We start from the raw sequence: 4,744 nt of genomic DNA, 5'->3' as shown, positions 1-4,744 counted from the left end.
GATATTAATCCAATTTAACGGATACTAACGGAGAGTAAATTTATCACAAATGTACCAGTTTGGGGTCAAAAAAATTAGTTCGAGGGTAAAATCATCACATGTGTATCAATGTGAGATTTTTGGTGGTCAAAAAAATAGTTCGGAATAAAATTGTCACAAATGTACTAATTTGGAGTTTTTGGTGGTCAAAAACATAGTTCGGGGTAAATTTATCACAGGTGTACAAGTTTAGAATTTTTTGTGATAAAAAAATAGTTTTTGGTAAAATTGTCACAGGTGTACCAGTTTAAGATTTTTTGTGGTATTAACCCTTAAAGTCTCATATTTAGGCATTTTATGCATGTCGCTCCTTTTGCATGAATTTCAAAGGGATTCCCACGCAAGGGCAAAATGACGGACATATTCCACAGTTTTTCCAGCGTATGCATTTTAGTCCTTACAGAAGTCACCTTTTCTGTTGTTATGTTCTCCAGTTTGCATATATATTCAAGAATTGTTGCCTTACTGTCATACTCATGCTGACTAAAAGATTTCCTTCCAGGATCTAGTCAGACGGTGACGATAAAATGGGAAATATGAAAATCCTTGCAAAAGCCAAGAATTTGTGGATGAAATTCAATGTCCGTGGGGCGATCCTTGCGAGCCTATCTCTTCAAGTCTTTCTCATTTTTTTGGCACCCATTCGAAAGCGGTGTTCAAACTGGTGGTTCCTGATGCTCATCTGGTCAGCTTACTTGGGTGCCGACTTGGTCGGTAACTATGCCTTTGGACTCATTTCTAGAGCCCAAGTCACTGGTGGTACTTCAGACTCCGAGGCTGATGCATATGGTGACCTTTTGGTATTTTGGGCTCCGTTTCTTCTGCTACATCTCGGAGGACCAGACACCATAACTGCTTTCGCGTTCGAGGATAATGAGCTGTGGCGTAGGCACTTGCTTAATCTCTTGTTCCAGCTAGGCGCTGCAGGCTATGTATTTTATCAATCCTTCCCCAGTAGCAAGCTAGTTGTCCCAACCATCCTCATGTTTATTGGTGGAACCATTAAATACATAGAGCGAACACGTGCTCTGCATCTCGCCAGCTTCAGTAAATTACGTGGCTCCTTGCTCCCACCTGCTGATGCTGGACCGAACTATGCCAAGCTCGTGGCAGAAGAATACGTTAGCACCAAGATATTGGCCATGGTGCCGGAGTCCAAAAATCAATCGGTACACGTTGAAGCGGAATATAGAAACATTTTGGACGACAGAACAGTGATAAAAGAGGCGTTTTCTTACTTCACAACCTTCAAAGGCCTCCTTGTGGATCTCATCTACAGCTTCCGTGAACGCAACGACGGCAGCCAATTTTTCGGGAGAAGAACTGCGAAGGATGCTTTTCGGGTCATTGAGACTGAGCTCAACTTCTTTTATGATGTTCTTTATACCAAGGCTGCCATTGTTCACTGTCCAATAGGGTACCTTTTCCGAGCTTTCTGAATTGGCTCCATTGTTTCTGCTTTTGCACTTTTCTATGTCCTCAACAAGCATGGTTTTCACGAATATGATATACAGATTACATACACCTTGTTCCTTGGAGCTATTGGCCTGGAATTTGTAGCTCTCGGTAGGCTCATTTGCTCTGACTGGACAGTTGCAAATATAGCAACATCTGAGAGCATCTTCATCACGTACCTCCTCAAATTCAAATCTGAAAGTTCACCATTTACATTGCAAATACTACATGCTAGATGGTCTAAATCTATCTTCCAGTACAATTTTTTAGATTCCCGGCTGAGAAAGTGGCCAAAATGGATTGAGAAACTCCTTGGTCTCGTATCTCTGGAGGAATTGTTTGATGACTTGAAGTCTGGACGAGTAGAACAGTACAGTGATGAATTAGGCGAACTGATTTTTGAAGAGCTGAAACGGAAGGCATCTTGGGGAAGCACAAATGAGATTTGTGCTTCTCGAGGTAAATGGGCTCTGGAGCATACTAAAAAAGGGGAAAAATGCAAAAAATTGCTTCCATTCGTCTGTGATGTTGATTATGGAAAGAGTCTTTTACTGTGTCACATCGCCACCGAACTTTGCTACAACACTGATAATGATGAAAGTACAAAAGACCTCCGTGAAACCAGTAAGGTCTTGTCAGATTACATGCTTCATCTTATGATCAAACAACCCAGTATGATGTCTGCAGTGGCTGGGATTGGACAAATAAGGTTTCGAGACACTTGTGCTGAGGCAGATAGGTTCTTCGATGAAAATATCTTGCATAAGTGGAAAACGAGCAAAGCGAAGGCCTGCCGAATACTACTTTCTGTTCCTACAGAATTGAATCCAGCTGTAGTGAAAGGAGACAGAAGTAAATCTGCGCTCTTTGATGCGTGTATTCTGGCTAAAGAGTTGGGAAAATTTCAGGACAGGAAGTGGGACATCGTGAGTGAAGTTTGGGTGGAATTGCCGGCGTATGCTGCAATTCATTGCCAACCGTTCATGCATGCTCAACAACTTAGTAAAGGGGGAGAACTTGTCACCTTGGTTTGGTTATTGATGGTACAACTTGGCTTGAGCGAACAATTCCAAATAAAAGATGGTCAAGTTACAGCTAGGGTGCGCTGATTGATAGTCACCAAGTCGGCAAAAGGTCAGGCTCCTACGAGCAAATTCCATTGAAAATCTCTTGGTAGGTATCTCACTTTGATTACACCTTTGTTTCTTTTCTTCTTGTGATAAGTGTGCTTTTTTGCTCTTCCTGCACAATGCTAAGTGTCCCCTAAAAACTCTAGCTGTTCAATTTCCCTAATATCCTGCGCTTTTGTGCACTTCTTTGAACCAAATGAGGGAAGCTCACCCAAAATACACCTGATTGCACTGGTTTAATATTTGTGTCACAAGTTTGATGTTGTACTGGTAATAAAAAAACTCGCATTTTTAAGTCAAAATAAGAGAATATCCGTTGCTTCGTTTGAAACATGTTCTAGTCTAAAAGGATAGTAAATGGTGTTTTGCTTCGTATCCTGATCAAATCAAGAGTGATCATGAATGGTTTAACACTAGATATAATTTTGACAGCTTATCTATTCTGATTTGAGTCCAGAGACATTGCATTTGAATATGCCTTGCTATCTATCACACGCGTACAACGGAAACTCGCACTTTAGAAGCAGCCGTGGGACAAAACATTCAAAAGTAATCTCATAAGGGAAGATGTGGAGTGTAAGGGCCAAGGAAGAGATTTCCAAAAATATCGGAGGCAAAGATGTACTGCAAATGGCATTCTGTAATTTAGTGCAAACCAGACCAATCCACAAAGAAATGGCGAGCAAGGGCATGCAAGCCCTTGCCCAGGCGCCAACGACCCCCACCGGCCTCGGCAATGAACAGTGACGAAGACATAAGGGAGATGAACAGTAGTGTGGAAAAAGAAAGAAAAGAAAATGAAAAAAAAACAAATTTCTGATTTTTTTTTTTAAATTGCAAAACAACATTGTTTCAATTCATTTCTTTCACGTCAGGCATCGGCCATGCCACGTAGCACAGCTGGCCATAACTAAACCACCATGCTAGCGATTTGCAATTTAAATTGACTAGATGGACTATATTAGGAAATCGTCAAAAGATTTAAAGCTATATTAGCCAAATTAGAAAGTTTAGGACTGGATTGGCATTCATACAACAATTTTATGACTTTTGGGGTAATTTCCTCAATTTGCACTGAAATATTGAACCATGCTTTTGTCCAATAATTTTAAGTTTTTAGATAATTTGATGGTGATTTCACAAAATTCTACATTGTACCGGGCTGGGTAAGAGACTTAGTAATCTAATCTTTCACATCCCTTATTCATCTTCCCATTTTCCGTTAGACTTTCAAGGATTTATATGCATGAAAAAGTTACATTGTTAGACACACAACTGACAAGGCATAATCAACCAATCACATCTATTCCAGCTAAATTTATGTTTGAACTTAAGAACTCTCTTTCTTTTGGTCAGTTTTTTCACTTGGCGTGTCTGTCACATGAAATACTTTTCCGTATGTGTGGGGGAGTTTAGAGTATTGAAAAATTTAGAGTAGTTAAGCGTTAGACGACGCATTCATCTAAGATGTTAAATGAGCTTTCGATTTTAAGTTGGGAGCGGTTTCAAAATTTTACCTTCATCGTCCATTTGGTTGGGTAAATGATAAAATACACTAGTTGAGCCCCAAATTGAGTGTCAATATATTGTACAATAATGAAATTATCAAACATGATACGGTTATATCCTAATTAAAAGTAATTTGGGATGTTGATTTTTCCAATGTCCAACTATATTGATCATCTTCTACTCTCACATCAGAACACCTTCCAAGTTCTTTCCCAAAAACAGTTCAATTATCAAGTCTAACGTGCATGGCCAGAAATTTGACTGGCTTTGTCTTAAAAATATAGATTTTGCGTTGTTCAATTGCTATGAAGTCAAAGTCCTCTAATTCAGGTGGGTATAATTCGGATTTTTATTATATCCACGGTTAGCGTCTTACACATTCATCGTTAGATTGTTGACATGTGGAACAATTAGATTATAAAATTAACTCTAAACATACACGTCGCTCATTCAACAGTGAACGTGCAACAATTTTTCTGCATCGTCGGATAAATCTAACAATAATAATATAATTTGAAAGAATGAATTGTTGTGTCTCATTTTCAATTTTAACAAGTTTAAAAAAGAAATTCAACGAAAATTTTCTTAACATTGATTTTCGAGGCATGACT

At 39.1% G+C, this 4,744-nt stretch overlaps 1 pseudogene; it reads left to right on the top strand.

Moving 5' to 3' along the window:
* Window positions 1-529: 529 nt before the first annotated feature.
* LOC115661940 (uncharacterized) lies at window positions 530-2,618 on the top strand (annotated as a pseudogene).
* Window positions 2,619-4,744: the final 2,126 nt, after the last annotated feature.

This window comes from Syzygium oleosum, unplaced genomic scaffold (genome assembly GCF_021117445.2).
Source record: "Syzygium oleosum isolate NSW1041296 unplaced genomic scaffold, Sole_v2.1 Sole_v2.38, whole genome shotgun sequence".
In the NCBI taxonomy this organism is placed as follows: domain Eukaryota; kingdom Viridiplantae; phylum Streptophyta; class Magnoliopsida; order Myrtales; family Myrtaceae; genus Syzygium; species Syzygium oleosum.
This window is presented reverse-complemented; position numbering and strand designations above follow the sequence as displayed.